This window comes from Stenella coeruleoalba (assembly GCF_951394435.1).
Source record: "Stenella coeruleoalba genome assembly, contig: scaffold_28, whole genome shotgun sequence".
NCBI classification, from domain to species: domain Eukaryota; kingdom Metazoa; phylum Chordata; class Mammalia; order Artiodactyla; family Delphinidae; genus Stenella; species Stenella coeruleoalba.
The window spans coordinates 2351565-2376672 of record NW_027645921.1 but is presented as its reverse complement, the minus strand read 5'-3'; the positions used below and the strand labels follow the sequence as shown (position 1 = coordinate 2376672).

Genomic DNA, 25108 nt, shown 5'->3' with positions numbered 1-25108 from the left:
TTCAGGAAACACCATACACTTCTCCCGAGTGGTTGTTGGCAATTTACATCCCGCCCATCAGCATAACAAGGCTCCCAGTTCTCCATGGCCTGTCCTGCCTTTCTGGATTTTACACTTTTTTCAGATGGCCCTTTTGACCGGGGGGAAGTGAGACTTCATTGTAGTGCAGATTTCCTTTGCAAGCTTGCTTGGTTGGCCAAAAAGGGCGTATGCGTTTTTTCCTGAATATATTCAGGAAAAAACGCATACGCCCTTTTTGGCCAAGTGCATCATTGTGGACGTTCTGCCTCTTTTCCTATGCTTTCAATGCAATTCCAGTCTACCTCCTGAAATCGGTTTCCTGCAATGCTGCCCCGCTTTCAAGTCCTCTTGGCAGCCTTACTTCAGTATATTTTTGGACGATAGCTGTCATTTATAACTCTGCAGGTTTGTGAATTACAGTGCCCCTGAGCTCCTTTCTTCAACTCGCTTTCTTGTGACCTGGCCGCAACACCGCAGGATGGCTTCAGGCCCTAATCTGGTTCCGGCACGGCACGCTGAGCCTTTGGTTAATTCCTCTTCCTGGTGGGAAATGAGAGTTAAATTTGCCCGTCCAGACACCTCCAGCTAGCCTCTCATTGGTTCTCGCTATTCCTGTTCATCTTCCGCAGAAATTGCAAACTGGGCCAAACAGGAGGTTAAAGGGACTGACTCTCCAAGTCGGGAGAGTGTTAGTAAAGCGTCTGGAATGTTGCACCCAAGTACCAGGGTACGAAAACTGAGACATATTTGAACACGTCTCCCGATCACATGGTTGATCATACTCTAGGTTCCACATGCATGTTTTAGCTGAAGGAAGAATACCTTAAACCTGGGTAGTTGAAACCCGTGGAATGGGTACCATGCAATATGACTTCAAAGGGTCTTCATTTGCTCACCGAACCTCTCCAATCCTATCACTGCTGCGTTTATGCCCCTGTACACATGCTTGATTCTCTTTTGGAGACATAGCAATCCATAGGTTTTAAGATACTTACTAGTCAGGAACATTCTTAGGCGTTTAATATGGGGTGTTGAGTCCATTTCGTTCAGCAAGGAGTAGCTCTTGTCTATTCCATATTTGGCTTAAGGAACTTTATCTGTGCTCATTTCAATCTCTGGTTTTATGCAGCACCCCAACTCACCTTTACCCTTAAGCAAGAATAAGTTGGTTTTCTAAATTTGAGACCCTGTTCTGTTCTGTAATTCAGTTCCTGTGTAGGCAAGTTTACATTCCGTGTATTACTGATATCTTATGATGTTTCTTTTTCTGTGTGACTTATTTCAGTTAGAATCATCATACCTGAATCCACTCATTGCGATGCTAAGGGCCTGATGACATAGATTTCATTGCTGAGTGATATTGCTTTGTAAGTGAATACCACAACTTCTTTATCCATTTTTCACTTTCTGCGATGTTGAACTTGTACTGTAAATGAGGTTCTTGTAAACAGAGCCGTTCCAAACTTTGGGGTGGCTGTTTTTTTTGATTTTAATTTCCCTAAGCTATAGGACCATAAGTGGCAGTGCCCTAGGCTCTGTTGCTTTGTTTTTTAGATGTTTCAGGAAACACCATACACTTCTCCCAAGTGTCTGTGGCAGTTTACATCCCACCCATCAGCATAACAAGGCTCCCAGTTCTCCATGGCCTGTTGCCTTTCTGGATTTTACACTTTTTTCAGATGGCCCTTTTGACCGGGGGGAAGTGAGACTTCATTGTAGTGCAGATTTCCTTTGCAACTTGCTTGGTTGGCCAAAAAGGGCGTATGCGTTTTTTCCTGAATATATTCAGGAAAAAACGCATACGCCCTTTTTGGCCAAGTGCATCATTGTGGACGTTCTGCCTCTTTTCCTATGCTTTCAATGCAATTCCAGTCTATCTCCTGAAATCGGTTTCCTGCAATTCTGCCCCGCTTTCAAGTCCTCTTGGCAGCCTTACTTCAGTCTATTTTTGGACGATAGCTGTCATTTATAACTCTGCAGGTTTGTGAATTACAGTGCCCCTGAGCTCCTTTCTTCAACTCGCTTTCTTGTGACCTGGCCGCAACACCGTAGGATGGCTTCAGGCCCTAATCTGGTTCCGGCCCGGCATGCTGAGCCTTTGGTTAATTCCTCTTCCTGGTGGGAAATGAGAGTTAAATTTGCCCGTCCAGACACCTCCAGCTAGCCTCTCATTGGTTCTCGCTATTCCTGTTCATCTTCCGCAGAAATTGCAAACTGGGCCAAACAGTAGGTTAAAGGGAATGACTCTCCAAGTCGGGAGAGTGTTAGTAAAGCGTCTGGAATGTTGCACCCGAGTACCAGGGGAGGAAAACTGAGACATATTTGAACACGTCTCCCGTTCACATGGTTGATCATACTCTGGGTTCCACATGCATGTTTTAGCTGAAGGAAGAATACCTTAAACCTGGAGAGTTGAGACCCGTGTAATGAGTACCATGCAATATAACTTCAAAGGGTCTTCATTTGCTCACCGAACCTCTCCAATCCTATCACTGCTGTGTTTATTCCCCTGTACACACGCTTGATTCTCTTTCGGAGACATAGCAATCCATAGGTTTTAAGATACTTACTAGTCAGGTACATTCTTAGGCGTTTAATATGCGGTTTTGAGTCCATTTCGTTGAGCAAGGAGTAGCTCTTGTCTATTCCATATTTGGCTTAAGGAACTTTATCTGTGCTCATTTCAATCTCTGGTTTTATGCAGCACCCCAACTCACCTTTCCCCTTAAGCAAGCATAAGTTGGTTTTCTAAATTTGAGACCCTGTTCTGTTCTGTAATTCAGTTCCTGTGTAGCCAAGTTTACATTCCGTGTATTACTGATATCTTATGATGTTTCTTTTTCTGTGTGACTTATTTCAGTTAGAATCATCATACCTGAATCCACTCATTGTGATGCTAAGGGCCTGATGACATAGAATTCATTGCTGAGTGATATTGCTTTGTAAGTAAATACCACAACTTATTTATCCATTTTTCACTTTCTGCGATGTTGAACTTGTACTGTAAACGAGGTTCTTGTAAACAGAGCCGTTCCAAACTTTGGGGTGGCTGTGTCTTTTTGATTTTAATTTCCCTAAGCTATAGGACCATAAGTGGCAGTGCCCTAGGTTCTGTTGCTTTGTTTTTTAGATATTTCAGGAAACACCATACACTTCTCCCGAGTGGTTGTTGGCAATTTACATCCCACCCATCAGCATAACAAGGCTCCCAGTTCTCCATGGCCTGTCCTGCCTTTCTGGATTTTACACTTTTTTCAGATGGCCCTTTTGACCGGGGGGAAGTGAGACTTCATTGTAGTGCAGATTTCCTTTGCAAGCTTGCTTGGTTGGCCAAAAAGGGCGTATGCGTTTTTTCCTGAATATATTCAGGAAAAAACGCATACGCCCTTTTTGGCCAAGTGCATCATTGTGGACGTTCTGCCTCTTTTCCTATGCTTTCAATGCAATTCCAGTCTACCTCCTGAAATCGGTTTCCTGCAATTCTGCCCCGCTTTCAAGTCCTCTTGGCAGCCTTACTTCAGTCTATTTTTGGACGATAGCTGTCATTTATAACTCTGCAGGTTTGTGAATTACAGTGCCCCTGAGCTCCTTTGTTCAGCTCGCTTTCTTTTGAGCTGTCCGCAACACCGCAGGATGGCTTCAGGCCCTAATCTGGTTCCGGCACGGCACGCTGAGCCTTTGGTTATTTCCTCTTCCTGGTGGGAAATGAGAGTTAAATTTGCCCGTCCAGACACCTCCAGCTAACCTCTCATTGGTTCTCGCTATTCCTGTTCATCTTCCGCAGAAATTGCAAACTGGGCCAAACAGGAGGTTAAAGGCGCTGACTCTCCAAGTGGGGAGAGTGTTAGTAAAGCGTCTGGAATGTTGCACCCGAGTACCAGGGGAGGAAAACTGAGACATATTTGAACACGTCTCCCGTTCACATGGTTGATCATACTTGGGTTCCACATGCATGTTTTAGCTGAAGGAAGAATACCTAAAACCTGGGTAGTTGAAACCCGTGGAATGGGTACTATGCAATATGACTTCAAAGGGTCTTCATTTGCTCACCGAACCTCTCCAATCCTATCACTGCTGCGTTTATGCCCCTGTACACATGCTTGATTCTCTTTCGGAGACATAGCAATCCATAGGTTTTAAGATACTTACTAGTCAGGTACATTCTTAGGCGTTTAATATGCGGTGTTGAGTCCATTTCGTTGAGCAAGGAGTAGCTCTTGTCTATTCCATATTTGGCTTAAGGAACTTTATCTGTGCTCATTTCAATCTCTGGTTTTATGCAGCAACCCAACTCACCTTTACCCTTAAGCAAGCATAAGTTGGTTTTCTAAATTTGAGACCCTGTTCTGTTTTGGAATTCTGTTCCTGTGTAGCCAAGTTTACATTCCGTGTATTACTGATATCTTATGATGTTTCTTTTTCTGTGTGACTTATTTCAGTTAGAATCATCGTACCTGAATCTACTCATTATGCTGCTACGGGCCTGATGACATAGATTTCATTGCTGAGTGATACTGCATTGTACGTAAGTACCACATGTTCTTTATCCATTTTTCACTTTCTGCGATGTTGAACTTGTACTGTAAACGAGGTTCTTGTAAACAGAGCCGTTCCAAACTTTGGGGTGGCTGTGTCTTTTTGATTTTAATTTCCCTAAGCTATAGGACCATAAGTGGAAGTGCCCTAGGCTCTGTTGCTTTGTTTTTTAGATGTTTCATGAAACACCATACACTTCTCCCGAATGGTTGTTGGCAATTTACATCCCGCCCATCAGCATAACAAGGCTCCCAGTTCTCCATGGCCTGTCCTGCCTTTCTGGATTTTACACTTTTTTCAGATGGCCCTTTTGACCGGGGAGAATTGAGACTTCATTGTAGTGCAGATTTCCTTTGCAAGCTTGCTTGGTTGGCCAAAAAGTGCGTATGCGTTTTTTCCTGAATATATTCAGGAAAAAACGCATACGCCCTTTTTGGCCAAGTGCATCATTGTGGACGTTCTGCCTCTTTTCCTATGCTTTCAATGCAATTCCAGTCTACCTCCTGAAATCGGTTTCCTGCAATTCTGCCCCGCTTTCAAGTCCTCTTGGCAGCCTTACTTCAGTCTATTTTTGGACGATAGCTGTCATTTATAACTCTGCAGGTTTGTGAATTACAGTGCCCCTGAGCTACTTTCTTCAACTCGCTTTCTTGTGACCTGGCCGCAACACCGCAGGATGGCTTCAGGACCTAATCTGGTTCCGGCACGGCACGCTGAGCCTTTGGTTAATTCCTCTTCCTGGTGGGAAATGAGAGTTAAATTTGCCCGTCCAGACACCTCCAGCTAGCCTCTCATTGGTTCTCGCTATTCCTGTTCATTTTCCGCAGAAATTGCAAACTGGGCCAAACAGGAGGTTAAAGGGACTGACTCTCCAAGTCGGGAGAGTGTTAGTAAAGCGTCTGGAATGTTGCACCCAAGTACCAGGGTACGAAAACTGAGACATATTTGAACACGTCTCCCGATCAAATGGTTGATCATAATCTAGGTTCCACATGCATGTTTTAGCTGAAGGAAGAATACCTAAAACCTGGGTAGTTGAAACCCGTGGAATGGGTACCATGCAATATGACTTCAAAGGGTCTTCATTTGCTCACCGAACCTCTCCAATCCTATCACTGCTGCGTTTATGCCCCTGTACACATGCTTGATTCTCTTTCGGAGACATAGCAATCCATAGGTTTTAAGATACTTACTAGTCAGGTACATTCTTAGGCGTTTAATATGGGGTGTTGAGTCCATTTCGTTGAGCAAGGAGTAGCTCTTGTCTATTCCATATTTGGCTTAAGGAACTTTATCTGTGCTCATTTCAATCTCTGGTTTTATGCAGCACCCCAACTCACCTTTACCCTTAAGCAAGCATAAGTTGGTTTTCTAAATTTGAGACCCTGTTCTGTTCTGTAATTCAGTTCCTGTGTAGCCAAGTTTACATTCCGTGTATTAGTGATATCTTATGATGTTTCTTTTTCTGTGTGACTTATTTCAGTTAGAATCATCATACCTGAATCCACTCATTGCGATGCTAAGGGCCTGATGACATAGATTTCATTGCTGAGTGATATTGCTTTGTAAGTGAATACCACAACTTCTTTATCCATTTTTCACTTTCTGCGATGTTGAACTTGTACTGTAAACGAGGTTCTTGTAAACAGAGCCGTTCCAAACTTTGGGGTGGCTGTGTCTTTTTGATTTTAATTTCCCTAAGCTATAGGACCATAAGTGGAAGTACCCTAGGCTCTGTTGCTTTGTTTTTTAGATGTTTCAGGAAACACCATACACTTCTCCCAAGTGTCTGTTGGCAATTTACATCCCGCCCATCAGCATAACAAGGCTCCCAGTTCTCAATGGCCTGTTGCCTTTCTGGATTTTACACTTTTTTCAGATGGCCCTTTTGACCGGGGGGAAGTGAGACTTCATTGTAGTGCAGATTTCCTTTGCAAGCTTGCTTGGTTGGCCAAAAAGGGCGTATGCGTTTTTTCCTGAATATATTCAGGAAAAAATGCATACGCCCTTTTTGGCCAAGTGCATCATTGTGGACGTTCTGCCTCTTTTCCTATGCTTTCAATGCAATTCCAGTCTACCTCCTGAAATCGGTTTCCTGCAATTCTGCCCCGCTTTCAAGTCCTCTTGGCAGCCTTACTTCAGTCTATTTTTGGACGATAGCTGTCATTTATAACTCTGCAGGTTTGTGAATTACAGTGCCCCTGAGCTCCTTTCTTCAACTCGCTTTCTTGTGACCTGGCCGCAACACCGCAGGATGGCTTCAGGCCCTAATCTGGTTCCGGCACGGCACGCTGAGCCTTTGGTTAATGCCTCTTCCTGGTGGGAAATGAGAGTTAAATTTGCCCGTCCAGACACCTCCAGCTAGTCTCTCATTGGTTCTCGCTCTTCCTGTTCATCTTCCGCAGAAATTGCAAACTGGGCCAAAGAGGAGGTTAAAGGGACTGACTCTCCAAGTCGGGAGAGTGTTAGTAAAGCGTCTGGAATGTTGCACCGGAGTACTAGGGGAGGAAAACTGAGACATATTTGAACACGTCTCCCGATCACATGGTTGATCATACTCTAGGTTCCACATGCATGTTTTAGCTGAAGGAAGAATACCTTAAACCTGGGTAGTTGAAACCCGTGGAATGGGTACCATGCAATATGACTTCAAAGGGTCTTCATTTGCTCACCGAACCTCTCCAATCCTATCACTGCTGCGTTTATGCCCCTGTACACATGCTTGATTCTCTTTCGGAGACATAGCAAACCATAGGTTTTAAGATACTTACTAGTCAGGAACATTCTTAGGCGTTTAATATGGGGTGTTGAGTCCATTTCGTTGAGCAAGGAGTAGCTCTTGTCTATTCCATATTTGGCTTAAGGAACTTTATCTGTGCTCATTTCAATCTCTGGTTTTATGCAGCACCCCAACTCACCTTTACCCTTAAGCAAGAATAAGTTGGTTTTCTAAATTTGAGACCCTGTTCTGTTCTGTAATTCAGTTCCTGTGTAGCCAAGTTTACATTCCGTGTATTACTGATATCTTATGATGTTTCTTTTTCTGTGTGACTTATTTCAGTTAGAATCATCATACCTGAATCCACTCATTGTGCTGCTAAGGGCCTGATGACACAGATTTCATTGCTGAGTGATATTGCTTTGTAAGTAAATACCACAACTTCTTTATCCATTTTTCACTTTCTGCGATGTTGAACTTGTACTGTAAACGAGGTTCTTGTAAACAGAGCCGTTCCAAACTTTGGGGTGGCTGTGTCTTTTTGATTTTAATTTCCCTAAGCTATAGGACCATAAGTGGAAGTGCCCTAGGTTCTGTTGCTTTGTTTTTTAGATGTTTCAGGAAACACCATACACTTCTCCCGAGTGGTTGTTGGCAATTTACATCCCGCCCATCAACATAACAAGGCTCCCAGTTCTCCATGGCCTGTCCTGCCTTTCTGGATTTTACACTTTTTTCAGATGGCACTTTTGACCGGGGGGATGTGAGACTTCATTGTAGTGCAGATTTCCTTTGCAAGCTTGCTTGGTTGGCCAAAAAGGGCGTATGCGTTTTTTCCTGAATATATTCAGGAAAAAACGCATACGCCCTTTTTGGCCAAGTGCATCATTGTGGACGTTCTGCCTCTTTTCCTATGCTTTCAATGCAATTCCAGTCTACCTCCTGAAATCGGTTTCCTGCAATTCTGCCCCGCTTTCAAGTCCTCTTGACAGCCTTACTTCAGTCTATTTTGGATGATAGCTGTCATTTATAACTCTGCAGATTTGTGAATTACAGTGCCCCTGAGCTCCTTTCTTCAACTTGCTTTCTTGTGACCTGGCCGCAACACCGCAGGATGGCTTCAGGCCCTAATCTGGTTCCGGCACGGCACGCTGAGCCTTTGGTTATTTCCTTTTCCTGGTGGGAAATGAGAGTTAAATTTGTCCGTCCAGACACCTCCAGCTAGTCTCTCATTGGTTCTCGCTATTCCTGTTCATCTTCCGCAGAAATTGCAAACTGGGCCAAACAGGAGGTTAAAGGCGCTGACTCTCCAAGTGGGGAGAGTGTTAGTAAAGCGTCTTCAATGTTGCACCCGAGTACCAGGGGAGGAAAACTGAGACTTATTTGAACACGTCTCCCATTCACATGGTTGATCATACTTGGGTTCCACATGCATGTTTTAGCTGAAGGAAGAATACCTTAAACCTGGAGAGTTGAGACCCGTGTAATGGGTACCATGCAATATAACTTCAAAGGGTCTTCATTTGCTCACCGAACCTCTCCAATCCTATCACTGCTGCGTTTATGCCCCTGTACACACGCTTGATTCTCTTTTGGAGACATAGCAATCCATAGGTTTTAAGATACTTACTAGTCAGGTACATTCTTAGGCGTTTAATATGGGGTGTTGAGTCCATTTCGTTGAGCAAGGAGTAGCTCTTGTCTATTCCATATTTGGCTTAAGGAACTTTATCTGTGCTCATTTCAATCTCTGGTTTTATGCAGCACCCCAACTCACCTTTCCCCTTAAGCAAGCATAAGTTGGTTTTCTAAATTTGAGACCCTGTTCTGTTCTGTAATTCAGTTCCTGTGTAGCCAAGTTTACATTCCATGTATTACTGATATCTTATGATGTTTCTTTTTCTGTGTGACTTATTTCAGTTAGAATCATCATACCTGAATCCACTCATTGTGATGCTAAGTGCCTGATGACATAGAATTCATTGCTGAGTGATATTGTTTTGTAAGTAAATACCACAACTTCTTTATCCATTTTTCACTTTCTGCGATGTTGAACTTGTACTGTAAACGAGGTTCTTGTAAACAGAGGCGTCCCAAACTTTGAGGTGGCTGTGTCTTTTTGATTTTAATTTCCCTAAGCTATAGGACCATAAGTGGCAGTGCCCTAGGCTCTGTTGCTTTGTTTTTTAGATGTTTCAGGAAACACCATACACTTCTCCCGAGTGTCTGTTGGCAATTTACATCCCGCCCATCAGCATAACAAGGCTCCCAGTTCTCCATGGCCTGTCCTGCCTTTCTGGATTTTACACTTTTTTCAGATGGCACTTTTGACCGGGGGGAAGTGAGACTTCATTGTAGTGCAGATTTCCTTTGCAAGCTTGCTTGGTTGGCCAAAAAGGGCGTATGCGTTTTTTCCTGAATATATTCAGGAAAAAACGCATACGCCCTTTTTGGCCAAGTGCATCATTGTGGACGTTCTGCCTCTTTTCCTATGCTTTCAATGCAATTCCAGTCTACCTCCTGAAATCGGTTTCCTGCAATTCTGCCCCGCTTTCAAGTCCTCTTGGCAGCCTTACTTCAGTCTATTTTTGGACGATAGCTGTCATTTATAACTCTGCAGGTTTGTGAATTACAGTGCCCCTGAGCTCCTTTCTTCAACTCGCTTTCTTGTGACCTGGCCGCAACACCGCAGGATGGCTTCAGGCCCTAATCTGGTTCCGGCACGGCACGCTGAGCCTTTGCTTATTTCCTCTTCCTGGTGGGAAATGAGAGTTAAATTTGCCCGTCCAGACACCTCCAGCTAGCCTCTCATTGGTTCTCGCTATTCCTGTTCATCTTCCGCAGAAATTGCAAACTGGGCCAAACAGGAGGTTAAAGGGACTGACTCTCCAAGTCGGGAGAGTGTTAGTAAAGCGTCTGGAATGTTGCACCCGAGTACCAGGGTACGAAAACTGAGACATATTTGAACACGTCTCCCGATCACATGGTTGATCATACTCTAGGTTCCACATGCATGTTTTAGCTGAAGGAAGAATACCTTAAAACTGGGTAGTTGAAACCCGTGGAATGGGTACCATGCAATATGACTTCAAAGGTTCTTCATTTGCTCACCGAACCTCTCCAATCCTATCACTGCTGCGTTTATGCCCCTGTACACATGCTTGATTCTCTTTCGGAAACATAGCAATCCATAGGTTTTAAGATACTTACTAGTCAGGTACATTCTTAGGCGTTTAATATGCGGTGTTGAGTCCATTTCGTTGAGCAAGGAGTAGCTCTTGTCTATTCCATATTTGGCTTAAGGAACTTTATCTGTGCTCATTTCAATCTCTGGTTTTATGCAGCACCCCAACTCACCTTTACCCTTAAGCAAGCATAAGTTGGTTTTCTAAATTTGAGTCCCTGTTCTGTTCTGTAATTCAGTTCCTGTGTAGCCAAGTTTACATTCCGTGTATTACTGATATCTTATGATGTTTCTTTTTCTGTGTGACTTACTTCAGTTAGAATCATCATACCTGAATCCCTTCATTGTGCTGCTAAGGGCCTGATGACACAGATTTCATTGCTGAGTGATATTGCTTTGTAAGTAAATACCACAACTTCTTTATCCATTTTTCACTTTCTGCGATGTTGAACTTGTACTGTAAACGAGGTTCTTGTAAACAGAGCCGTTCCAAACTTTGGGGTGGCTGTGTCTTTTTGATTTTAATTTCCCTAAGCTATAGGACCATAAGTGGAAGTGCCCTAGGTTCTGTTGCTTTGTTTTTTAGATGTTTCAGGAAACACCATACACTTCTCCCGAGTCTCTGTTGGCAATTTACATCCCGCCCATCAGCATAACAAGGCTCCCAGTTCTCCATGGCCTGTCCTGCCTTTCTGGATTTTACACTTTTTTCAGATGGCCCTTTTGACCGGGGGGAACTGAGACTTCATTGTAGTGCAGATTTCCTTTGCAAGCTTGCTTGGTTGGCCAAAAAGGGCGTATGCGTTTTTTCCTGAATATATTCAGGAAAAAACGCATACGCCCTTTTTGGCCAAGTGCATCATTGTGGACGTTCTGCCTCTTTTCCTATGCTTTCAATGCAATTCCAGTCTACCTCCTGAAATCGGTTTCCTGCAATTCTGCCCCGCTTTCAAGTCCTCTTGGCAGCCTTACTTCAGTCTATTTTTGGACGATAGCTGTCATTTATAACTCTGCAGGTTTGTGAATTACAGTGCCCCTGAGCTCCTTTCTTCAACTCGCTTTCTTTTGAGCTGGCCGCAACACCGCAGGATGGCTTCAGGCCCTAATCTGGTTCCGGCCCGGCACGCTGAGCCTTTGGTTATTTCCTCTTCCTGGTGGGAAATGAGAGTTAAATTTGCCCGTCCAGACACCTCCAGCTAGTCTCTCATTGGTTCTCGCTATTCCTGTTCTTCTTCCGCAGAAATTGCAAACTGGGCCAAACAGGAGGTTAAAGGCGCTGACTCTCCAAGTGGGGAGAGTGTTAGTAAAGCGTCTGGAATGTTGCACCCGAGTACCAGGGGAGGAAAACTGAGACATATTTGAACACGTCTCCCGTTCACATGGTTGATCATACTTGGGTTCCACATGCATGTTTTAGCTGAAGGAAGAATACCTTAAACCTGGAGAGTTAAGACCCGTGTAATGGGTACCATGCAATATGACTTCAAAGGGTCTTCATTTGCTCACCGAACCTCTCCAATCCTATCACTGCTGCATTTATGCCCCTGTACACATGCTTGATTCTCTTTCGGAGACATAGCAATCCATAGGTTTTAAGATACTTACTAGTCAGGTACATTCTTAGGCGTTTAATATGCGGTGTTGAGTCCATTTTGTTGAGCAAGGAGTAGCTCTTGTCTATTCCATATTTGACTTAAGGAACTTTATCTGTGCTCATTTCAATCTCTGGTTTTATGTAGCACCCCAACTCACCTTTCCCCTTAAGCAAGCATAAGATGGTTTTCTAAATTTGAGACCCTGTTCTGTTCTGTAATTCAGTTCCTGTGTAGCCAAGTTTACATTCCGTGTATTACTGATATCTTATGATGTTTCTTTTTCTGTGTGACTTACTTCAGTTAGAATCATCATACCTGAATCCACTCATTGTGCTGCTAAGGGCCTGATGACACAGATTTCATTGCTGAGTGATATTGCTTTGTAAGTAAATACCACAACTTCTTTATCCATTTTTCACTTTCTGCGATGTTGAACTTGTACTGTAAACGAGGTTCTTGTAAACAGAGGCGTCCCAAACTTTGGGGTGGCTGTGTCTTTTTGATTTTAATTTCCCTAAGCTATAGGACCATAAGTGGCAGTGCCCTAGGCTCTGTTGCTTTGTTTTTTAGATGTTTCAGGAAACACCATACACTTCTCCCGAGTGGTTGTTGGCAATTTACATCCCACCCATCAGCATAACAAGGCTCCCAGTTCTCCATGGCCTGTCCTGCCTTTCTGGATTTTACACTTTTTTCAGATGGCCCTTTTGACCGGGGGGAAGTGAGACTTCATTGTAGTGCAGATTTCCTTTGCAAGCTTGCTTGGTTGGCCAAAAAGGGCGTATGCGTTTTTTCCTGAATATATTCAGGAAAAAACGCATACGTCCTTTTTGGCCAAGTGCATCATTGTGGACGTTCTGCCTCTTTTCCTATGCTTGCAATGCAATTCCAGTCTACCTCCTGAAATCGGTTTCCTGCAATTCTGCCCCGCTTTCAAGTCCTCTTGGCAGCCTTACTTCAGTCTATTTTTGGACGATAGCTGTCATTTATAACTCTGCAGGTTTGTGAATTACAGTGCCCCTGAGCTCCTTTCTTCAACTCGCTTTCTTGTGACCTGGCCGCAACACCGCAGGATGGCTTCAGGCCCTAATCTGGTTCCGGTACGGCACGCTGAGCCTTTGGTTATTTCCTCTTCCTGGTGGGAAATGAGAGTTAAATTTGCCCGTCCAGACACCTCCAGCTAGCCTCTCATTGGTTCTCGCTATTCCTGTTCATCTTCCGCAGAAATTGCAAACTGGGCCAAACAGGAGGTTAAAGGCGCTGACTCTCCAAGTGGGGAGAGTGTTAGTAAAGCGTCTGGAATGTTGCACTCGAGTACCAGGGGAGGAAAACTGAGACATATTTGAACACGTCTCCCGTTCACATGGTTGATCATACTTGGGTTCCACATGCATGTTTTAGCTGAAGGAAGAATACCTTAAACCTGGAGAGTTGAGACCCGTGGAATGGGTACCATGCAATATGACTTCAAAGGGTCTTCATTTGCTCACCGAACCTCTCCAATCCTATCACTGCTGCGTTTATGCCCCTGTACACACGCTTGGTTCTCTTATGGAGACATAGCAATCCATAGGTTTTAAGATACTTACTAGTCAGGTACATTCTTAGGCGTTTAATATGGGGTGTTGAGTCCATTTCGTTGAGCAAGGAGTAGCTCTTGTCTATTCCATATTTGGCTTAAGGAACTTTATCTGTGCTCATTTCAATCTCTGGTTTTATGCAGCACCCCAACTCACCTTTCCCCTTAAGCAAGCATAAGTTGGTTTTCTAAATTTGAGACCCTGTTCTGTTTTGGAATGCAGTTCCTGTGTAGCCAAGTTTACATTCCGTGTATTAGTGATATCTTATGATGTTTCTTTTTCTGTGTGACTTATTTCAGTTAGAATCATCGTACCTGAATCCACTCATTATGCTGCTACGGGCCTGATGACATAGATTTCATTGCTGAGTGATACTGCATTGTACGTAAGTACCACAAGTTCTTTATCCATTTTTCACTTTCTGTGATATTGAACTTGTACGGTAAACGAGGTTCTTGTAAATGGAGGCGTCCCAAACTTTGGGGTGGCTGTGTCTTTTTGATTTTAATTTCCCTAAGCTATAGGACCATAAGTGGAAGTGCCCTAGGCTTTGTTGCTGTGTTTTTTAGATGTTTCAGGAAACACCATACACTTCTCCCGAGTGTCTGTTGGCAATTTACATCCCGCCCATCAGCATAACAAGGCTCCCAGTTCTCCATGGCCTGTCCTGCCTTTCTGGATTTTACACTTTTTTCAGATGGCCCTTTTGACCGGGGTGAACTGAGACTTCATTGTAGTGCAGATTTCCTTTGCAAGCTTGCTTGGTTGGCCAAAATGGGCGTATGCGTTTTTTCCTGAATATATTCAGGAAAAAACGCATACGCCCTTTTTGGCCAAGTGCATCATTGTGGACGTTCTGCCTCTTTTCCTATGCTTTCAATGCAATTCCAGTCTACCTCCTGAAATCGGTTTCCTGCAATTCTGCCCCGATTTCAAGTCCTCTTCGCAGCCTTACTTCAGTCTATTTTTGGACGATAGCTGTCATTTATAACTCTGCAGGTTTGTGAATTACAGTGCCCCTGAGCTCCTTTCTTCAACTCGCTTTCTTGTGACCTGGCCGCAACACCGCAGGATGGCTTCAGGCCCTAATCTGGTTCCGGCACGGCACGCTGAGCCTTTGGTTATTTCCTCTTCCTGGTGGGAAATGAGAGTTAAATTTGCCCGTCCAGACACCTCCAGCTAGTCTCTCATTGGTTCTCGCTATTCCTGTTCATCTTCCGCAGAAATTGCAAACTGGGCCAAACAGGAGGTTAAAGGCGCTGACTCTCCAAGTGGGGAGAGTGTTAGTAAAGCGTCTGGAATGTTGCACCCGAGTACCAGGGGAGGAAAACTGAGACATATTTGAACACGTCTCCCGTTCACATGGTTGATCATACTTGGGTTCCACATGCATGTTTTAGCTGAAGGAAGAATACCTTAAACCTGGAGAGTTAAGACCCGTGTAACGGGTACCATGCAATATGACTTCAAAGGGTCTTCATTTGCTCACCGAACCTCTCCAATCCTATCACTGCTGCGTTTATGCCCCTGTACACATGCTTGATTCTCTTTCGGAGACATAGCAATCCATAGGTTTTAAGATACTTACTAGTCAGGTACATTCTTAGGCGTTTAATATGCGGTGTTGAGTCCATTTCGTTGAGCAAGGAGTAGTTCTTGCCTATTCCATATTTGACTTAAGGAACTTTATCTGTGCTCATTTCAATCTCTGGTTTTATGCAGCACCCCAACTCACCTTTACCCTTAAGCAAGAATAAGTTGGTTTTCTAAATTTGAGACCCTGTTCTGTTCTGTAATTCAGTTCCTGTGTAGCCAAGTTTCCATTCCGTGTATTACTGATATCCTATGATGTTTCTTTTTCTGTGTGACTTATTTCAGTTAGAATCATCATACCTGAATCCACTCATTGTGCTGCTAAGGGCCTGATGACACAGATTTCATTGCTGAGTGATATTGCTTTGTAAGTAAATACCACAACTTCTTTATACATTTTTCACTTTCTGCGATGTTGAACTTGTACTGTAAACGAGGTTCTTGTAAACAGAGCCGTTCCAAACTTTGGGGTGGCTGTGTCTTTTTGATTTTAATTTCCCTAAGCTATAGGACCATAAGTGGAAGTGCCCTAGGTTCTGTTGCTTTGTTTTTTAGATGTTTCAGGAAACACCATACACTTCTCCCGAGTGGTTGTTGGCAATTTACATCCCGCCCATCAGCATAACAAGGCTCCCAGTTCTCCATGGCCTGTCCTGCCTTTCTGGATTTTACACTTTTTTCAGATGGCCCTTTTGACCGGGGGGAAGTGAGACTTCATTGTAGTGCAGATTTCCTTTGCAAGCTTGCTTGGTTGGCCAAAAAGGGCGTATGCGTTTTTTCCTGAATATATTCAGGAAAAAACGCATACGCCCTTTTTGGCCAAGTGCATCATTGTGGACGTTCTGCCTCTTTTCCTATGCTTTCAATGCAATTGCAGTCTACCTCCTGAAATCGGTTTCCTGCAATTCTGCCCCGCTTCAAGTCCTCTTGGCAGCCTTACTTCAGTCTATTTTTGGACGATAGCTGTCATTTATAACTCTGCAGGTTTGTGAATTACAGTGCCCCTGAGCTCCTTTCTTCAACTCGCTTTCTTTTGAGCTGGCCGCAACACCGCAGGATGGCTTCAGGCCCTAATCTGGTTCCGGCACGGCACGCTGAGCCTTTGGTTAATTCCTCTTCCTGGTGGAAATGAGAGTTAAATTTGCCCGTCCAGACACCTCCAGCTAGCCTCTCATTGGTTCTCGCTATTCCTGTTCATCTTCCGCAGAAATTGCAAACTGGGCCAAACAGGAGGTTAAAGGGACTGACTCTCCAAGTGGGGAGAGTGTTAGTAAAGCGTCTGGAATGTTGCACCCGAGTACCAGGGGAGGAAAACTGAGACATATTTGAACACGTCTCCCGATCACATGGTTGATCATACTTGGGTTCCACATGCATGTCTTAGCTGAAGGAAGAATACCTTAAACCTGGAGAGTTGAGACCCGTGTAATGGGTACCATGCAATATGACTTCAAAGGGTCTTCATTTGCTCACCGAACCTCTCCAATCCTATCACTGCTGCGTTTATGCCCTTGTACACATGCTTCATTCTCTTTTGGAGACATAGCAATCCATAGGTTTTACGATACTTACTAGTCAGGTACATTCTTAGGCGTTTAATATGCGGTGTTGAGTCCATTTCGTTGAGCAAGGAGTAGCTCTTGTCTATTCCATATTTGACTTAAGGAACTTTATCTGTGCTCATTTCAATCTCTGGTTTTATGCAGCACCCCAACTCACCTTTACCCTTAAGCAAGCATAGGTTGGTTTTCTAAATTTGAAACCCTGTTCTGTTCTGTAATTCAGTTCCTGTGTAGCCAAGTTTACATTCCGTGTATTACTGATATCTTATGATGTTTCTTTTTCTGTGTGACTTATTTCAGTTAGAATCATCATACCTGAATCCACTCATTGTGATGCTAAGGGCCTGATGACATAGATTTCATTGCTGAGTGATATTGCTTTGTAAGTAAATACCACAACTTCTTTATCCATTTTTCACTTTCTGCGATGTTGAACTTGTACTGTAAACGAGGTTCTTGTAAACAGAGCCGTTCCAAACTTTGGGGTGGCTGTGTCTTTTTGATTTTAATTTCCCTTATCTATAGGACCATAAGTGGCAGTGCCCTAGACTCTGTTGCTTTGTTTTTTAGATGTTTCAGGAAACACCATACACTTCTCCCGAGTGTCTGTTGGCAATTTACATCCCGCCCATCAGCATAACAAGGCTCCCAGTTCTCCATGGCCTGTCCTGCCTTTCTGGATTTTACACTTTTTTCAGATGGCCCTTTTGACCGGGGGAAGTGAGACTTCATTGTAGTGCAGATTTCCTTTGCAAGCTTGCTTGGTTGGCCAAAAAGGGCGTATGCGTTTTTTCCTGAATATATTCAGGAAAAAACGCATACGCCCTTTTTGGCCAAGTGCATCATTGTGGACGTTCTGCCTCTTTTCCTATGCTTTCAATGCAATTCCAGTCTACCTCCTGAAATCGGTTTCCTGCAATTCTGCCCCGCTTTCAAGTCCTCTTGGCAGCCTTACTTCAGTCTATTTTTGGACGATAGCTGTCATTTATAACTCTGCAGGTTTGTGAATTACAGTGCCCCTGAGCTCCTTTCTTCAACTCGCTTTCTTGTGACCTGGCCGCAACACCGCAGGATGGCTTCAGGCCCTAATATGGTTCCGGACCGGCATGCTGAGCCTTTGGTTAATTCCTCTTCCTGGTGGGAAATGAGAGTTAAATTTGCCCGTCCAGACACCTCCAGCTAGCCTCTCATTGGTTCTCGCTATTCCTGTTCATCTTCCGCAGAAATTGCAAACTGGGCCAAACAGGAGGTTAAAGGGACTGACTCTCCAAGTGGGGAGAGTGTTAGTAAAGCGTCTTAAATGTTGCACCCGAGTACCAGAGGAGGAAAACTGAGACATATTTGAACACGTCTCCCGATCACATGGTTGATCATACTCTAGGTTCCACATGCATGTTTTAGCTGAAGGAAGAATACCTTAAACCTGGGTAGTTGAAACCCGTGGAATGGGTACCATGCAATATGACTTCAAAGGGTCTTCATTTGCTCACCGAACCTCTCCAATCCTATCACTGCTGCGTTTACGCCCCTGTACACATGCTTGATTCTCTTTCGGAGACATAGCAATCCATAGGTTTTAAGATACTTACTAGTCAGGTACATTCTTAGGCGTTTAATATGGTGTGTTTAGTCCATTTCGTTGAGCAAGGAGTAGCTCTTGTCTATTCCATATTTGGCTTAAGGAACTTTATCTGTGCTCATTTCAATCTCTGGTTTTATGCAGGACCCCAACTCACCTTTACCTTTAAGCAAGAATAAGTTGGTTTTCTAAATTTGAGACCCTGTTCTGTTCTGTAATTCAGTTCCTGTGTAGCCAAGTTTACATTCCGTGTATTACTGATATCTTATGATGTTTCTTTTTCTGTGTGACTTACTTCAGTTAGAATCATCATACCTGAATCCACTCATTGTGCTGCTAAGGGCCTGATGACACAGATTTCATTGCTGAGTGATATTGCTTTGTAAGTAAATACCACAACTTCTTTATCCATTTTTCACTTTCTGCGATGTTGAACTTGTACTGTAAACGAGGTTCTTGTAAACAGAGCCGTTCCAAACTTTGGGGTGGCTGTGTCTTTTTGATTTTAATTTCCCTAAGCTATAGGACCATAAGTGGAAGTGCCCTAGGTTCTGTTGCTTTGTTTTTTAGATGTTTCAGGAAACACCATACACTTCTCCCGAGTGGTTGTTGGCAATTTACATGCCGCCCATCAGCATAACAAGGCTCCAAGTTCTCCATGGCCTGTCCTGCCTTTCTGGATTTTACACTTTTTTCAGATGGCCCTTTTGACTGGGGGGAAGTGAGACTTCATTGTAGTGCAGATTTCCTTTGCAAGCTTGCTTGGTTGGCCAAAAAGGGCGTATGCGTTTTTTCCTGAATATATTCAGGAAAAAACGCATACGCCCTTTTTGGCCAAGTGCATCATTGTGGACGTTCTGCCTCTTTTCCTATGCTTTCAATGCAATTCCAGTCTACCTCCTGAAATCGGTTTCCTGCAATTCTGCCCCGCTTTCAAGTCCTCTTGGCAGCCTTACTTCAGTCTATTTTTGGACGATAGCTGTCATTTATAACTCTGCAGGTTTGTGAATTACAGTGCCCCTGAGCTCCTTTCTTCAACTCGCTTTCTTGTGACCTGGCCGCAACACCGCAGGATGGCTTCAGGCCCTAATCTGGTTCCGGTACGGCACGCTGAGCCTTTGGTTATTTCCTCTTCCTGGTGGGAAATGAGAGTTAAATTTGCCCGTCCAGACACCTCCAGCTAGCCTCTCATTGGTTCTCGCTATTCCTGTTCATCTTCCGCAGAAATTGCAAACTGGGCCAAACAGGATGTTAAAGGCGCTGACTCTCCAAGTGGGGAGAGTGTTAGTAAAGCGTCTGGAATGTTGCACCCGAGTACCAGGGGAGGAAAACTGAGACATATTTGAACACGTCTCCCGTTCACATGGTTGATCATACTTGGGTTCCACATGCATGTTTTAGCTGAAGGAAGAATACCTTAAACCTGGAGAGTTGAGACCCGTGGAATGGGTACCATGCAATATGACTTCAAAGGGTCTTCATTTGCTCACCGAACCTCTCCAATCCTATCACTGCTGCGTTTATGCCCCTGTACACACGCTTGGTTCTCTTATGGAGACATAGCAATCCATAGGTTTTAAGATACTTACTAGTCAGGTACATTCTTAGGCGTTTAATATGGGGTGTTGAGTCCATTTCGTTGAGCAAGGAGTAGCTCTTGTCTATTCCATATTTGGCTTAAGGAACTTTATGTGTGCTCATTTCAATCTCTGGTTTTATGCAGCACCCCAACTCACCTTTCCCCTTAAGCAAGCATAAGTTGGTTTTCTAAATTTGAGACCCTGTTCTGTTTTGGAATGCAGTTCCTGTGTAGCCAAGTTTACATTCCGTGTATTAGTGATATCTTATGATGTTTCTTTTTCTGTGTGACTTATTTCAGTTAGAATCATCGTACCTGAATCTACTCATTATGCTGCTACGGGCCTGATGACATAGATTTCATTGCTGAGTGATACTGCATTGTACGTAAGTACCACAAGTTCTTTATCCATTTTTCACTTTCTGTGATATTGAACTTGTACGGTAAACGAGGTTCTTGTAAATGGAGGCGTCCCAAACTTTTGGGTGGCTGTGTCTTTTTGATTTTAATTTCCCTAAGCTATAGGACCATATGTGGAAGTGCCCTAGGCTCTGTTGCTTTGTTTTTTAGATGTTTCAGGAAACACCATACACTTCTCGCGAGTGTCTGTTGGCAATTTACATCCCGCCCATCAGCATAACAAGGCTCCCAGTTCTCCATGGCCTGTCCTGCCTTTCTGGATTTTACACTTTTTTCAGATGGCCCTTTTGACCGGGGGGAAGTGAGACTTCATTGTAGTGCAGATTTCCTTTGCAAGCTTGCTTGGTTGGCCAAAAAGCGCGTATGCGTTTTTTCCTGAATATATTCAGGAAAAAACGCGTACGCCCTTTTTGGCCAAGTGCATCATTGTGGACGTTCTGCCTCTTTTCCTATGCTTTCAATGCAATTCCAGTCTACCTCCTGAAATCGGTTTCCTGCAATTCTGCCCCGCTTTCAAGTCCTCTTGGCAGCCTTACTTCAGTCTATTTTTGGACGATAGCTGTCATTTATAACTCTGCAGGTTTGTGAATTACAGTGCCCCTGAGCTCCTTTCTTCAACTCGCTTTCTTGTGACCTGGCCGCAACACCGCAGGATGGCTTCAGGCCCTAATCTGGTTCCGGCCCGGCATGCTGAGCCTTTGGTTAATTCCTCTTCCTGGTGGGAAATGAGAGTTAAATTTGCCCGTCCAGACACCTCCATCTAGCCTCTCATTGGTTCTCGCTATTCCTGTTCATCTTCCGCAGAAATTGCAAACTGGGCCAAACAGGAGGTTAAAGGGACTGACTCTCCAAGTGGGGAGAGTGTTAGTAAAGCGTCTGGAATGTTGCACCCGAGTACCAGGGGAGGAAAACTGAGACATATTTGAACACGTCTCCCGTTCACATGGTTGATCATACTTGGGTTCCACATGCATGTTTTAGCTGAAGGAAGAATACCTTAAACCTGGAGAGTTAAGACCCGTGTAATGGGCACCATGCAATATGACTTCAAAGGGTCTTCATTTGCTCACCGAACCTCTCCAATCCTATCACTGCTGCGTTTATGCCCCGTACACATGCTTGATTCTCTTTCGGTGACATAGCAATCCATAGGTTTTAAGATACTTACTAGTCAGGTACATTCTTAGGCGTTTAATATGGGGTGTTGAGTCCAATTTGTTGAGCAAGGAGTAGCTCTTGTCTATTCCATATTTGACTTAAGGAACTTTATCTGTGCTCATTTCAATCTCTGGTTTTATGCAGCACCCCAACTCACCTTTACCCTTAAGCAAGCATGAGTTGGTTTTCTAAATTTGAGACCCTGTTCTGTTCTGTAATTCAGTTCCTGTGTAGCCAAGTTTACATTCCGTGTATTACTGATATCTTATGATGTTTCTTTTTCTGTGTGACTTACTTCAGTTAGAATCATCATACCTGAATCCACTCATTGTGCTGCTAAGGGCCTGATGACACAGATTTCATTGCTGAGTGATATTGCTTTGTAAGTAAATACCACAACATCTTTATCCATTTTTCACTTTCTGCGATGTTGAACTTGTACTGTATACGAGGTTCTTGTAAACAGAGGCGTCCCAAACTTTGGGGTGGCTGTGTATTTTTGATTTTAATTTCCCTATGCTATAGGACCATAAGTGGCAGTGCTCTAGGCTCTGTTGCTTTGTTTTTTAGATGTTTCAGGAAACACCATACACTTCTCCCGAGTGTCTGTTGGCAATTTACATGCCGCCCATCAGCATAACAAGGCTCCCAGTTCTCCATGGCCTGTCCTGCCTTTCTGGATTTTACACGTTTTTCAGATGGCCCTTTTGACCGGGGGGAAGTGAGACTTCATTGTAGTGCAGATTTCCTTTGCAAGCTTGCTTGGTTGGCCAAAAAGGGCGTATGCGTTTTTTTCTGAATATATTCAGGAAAAAACGCATACGCCCTTTTTGGCCAAGTGCATCATTGTGGACGTTCTGCCTCTTTTCCTATGCTTTCAGTGCAATTCCAGTCTACCTCCTGAAATCGGTTTCCTGCAATTCTGCCCCGCTTTCAAGTCCTCTTGGCAGCCTTACTTCAGTCTATTTTTGGACGATAGCTGTCATTTATAACTCTGCAGGTTTGTGAATTACAGTGCCCCTGAGCTCCTTTCTTCAACTCGCTTTCTTGTGACCTGGCCGCAACACCGCAGGATGGCTTCAGGCCCTAATCTGGTTCCGGCACGGCACGCTGAGCCTTTGGTTATTTCCTCTTCCTGGTGGGAAATGAGAGTTAAATTTGCCCGTCCAGACACCTCCAGCTAGTCTCTCATTGGTTCTCGCTATTCCTGTTCATCTTCCGCAGAAATTGCAAACTGGGCCAAACAGGAGGTTAAAGGCGCTGACTCTCCAAGTGGGGAGAGTGTTAGTAAAGCGTCTGGAATGTTGCACCCGAGTACCAGGGGAGGAAAACTGAGACATATTTGAACACGTCTCCCGTTCACATGGTTGATCATACTTGGGTTCCACATGCATGTTTTAGCTGAAGGAAGAATACCTTAAACCTGGAGAGTTGAGACCCGTGGAATGGGTACCATGCAATATGACTTCAAAGGGTCTTCATTTGCTCACCGAACCTCTCCAATCCTATCACTGCTGCGTTTATGCCCCTGTACACATGCTTCATTCTCTTTTGGAGACATAGCAATCCATAGGTTTTACGATACTTACTAGTCAGGTACATTCTTAGGCGTTTAATATGCGGTGTTGAGTCCATTTCGTTGAGCAAGGAGTAGCTCTTGTCTATTCCATATTTGACTTAAGGAACTTTATCTGTGCTCATTTCAATCTCTGGTTTTATGCAGCACCCCAACTCACCTTTACCCTTAAGCAAGCATAAGTTGGTTTTCTAAATTTGAGACCCTGTTCTGTTCTGTAATTCAGTTCCTGTGTAGCCAAGTTTACATTCCGTGTATTACTGATATCTTATGATGTTTCTTTTTCTGTGTGACGTATTTCAGTTAGAATCATCATACCTGAATCCACTCATTGTGATGCTAAGGGCCTGATGACATAGATTTCATTGCTGAGTGATATTGCTTTGTAAGTAAATACCACAACTTCTTTATCCATTTTTCACTTTCTGCGATGTTGAACTTGTACTGTAAATGAGGTTCTTGTAAACAGAGGCGTCCCAAACTTTGGGGTGGCTGTGTCTTTTTGATTTTAATTTCCCTAAGCTATAGGACCATAAGTGGCAGTGCCCTAGGCTCTGTTGCTTTGTTTTTTAGATGTTTCAGGAAACACCATACACTTCTCCCGAGTGTCTGTTGGCAATTTACATCCCGCCCATCAGCATAACAAGGCTCCCAGTTCTCCATGGCCTGTCCTACCTTACTGGATTTTACACTTTTTTCAGATGGCCCTTTTGACCGGGGGGAAGTGAGACTTCATTGTAGTGCAGATTTCCTTTGCAAGCTTGCTTGGTTGGCCAAAAAGGGCGTATGCGTTTTTTCCTGAATATATTCAGGAATAATTTGCCCGTCCAGACACCTCCAGCTAGCCTCTCATTGGTTCTCGCTATTCCTGTTCATCTTCCGCAGAAATTGCAAACTGGGCCAAACAGGAGGTTAAAGGCGCTGACTCTCCAAGTGGGGAGAGTGTTAGTAAAGCGTCTGGAATGTTGCACCCGAGTACCAGGGGAGGAAAACTGAGACATATTTGAACACGTCTCCCGTTCTCATGGTTGATCATACTTGGGTTCCACATGCATGTTTTAGCTGAAGGAAGAATACCTTAAACCTGGAGAGTTGAGACCCGTGGAATGGGTACCATGCAATATCACTTCAAAGGGTCTTCATTTGCTCACCGAACCTCTCCAATCCTATCACTGCTGCGTTTATGCCCCTGTACACATGCTTGATTCTCTTTTGGAGACATAGCAATCCATAGGTTTTACGATACTTACTAGTCAGGTACATTCTTAGGCGTTTAATATGCGGTGTTGAGTCCATTTCGTTGAGCAAGGAGTAGCTCTTGTCTATTCCATATTTGACTTAAGGAACTTTATCTGTGCTCATTTCAATCTCTGGTTTTATGCAGCACCTCAACTCACCTTTACCCTTAAGCAAGCATAAGTTGGTTTTCTAAATTTGAGACCCTGTTCTGTTCTGTAATTCAGTTCCTGTGTAGCCAAGTTTACATTCCGTGTATTACTGATATCTTATGATGTTTTTTTTCTGTGTGACTTATTTCAGTTAGAATCATCATACCTGAATCCACTCATTGTGATGCTAAGGGCCTGATGACATAGATTTCATTGCTCAGTGATATTGCTTTGTAAGTAAATACCACAACTTCTTTATCCATTTTTCACTTTCTGCGATGTTGAACTTGTACTGTAAACGAGGTTCTTGTAAACAGAGGCGTCCCAAAATTTGGGGTGGCTGTGTCTTTTTGATTTTAATTTCCCTAAGCTATAGGACCATAAGTGGCAGTGCCCTAGGCTCTGTTGCTTTGTTTTTTAGATGTTTCAGGAAACACCATACACTTCTCCCAAGTGTCTGTTGGCAATTTACATCCCGCCCATCAGCATAACAAGGCTCCCAGTTCTCCATGGCCTGTCCTGCCTTTCTGGATTTTACACTTTTTCCAGATGGCCCTTTTGACCGGGGGAAGTGAGACTTCATTGTAGTGCAGATTTCCTTTGCAAGCTTGCTTGGTT

At 43.8% G+C, this 25108-nt stretch overlaps 1 long non-coding RNA gene across 1 annotated transcript in view; it reads left to right on the top strand.

The window, feature by feature from the left end:
• The window catches only part of LOC307181468, a 1676472-nt gene that overhangs the window by 190812 nt on the left and 1460552 nt on the right, over window positions 1–25108 (top strand). The window lies entirely within an intron of this gene.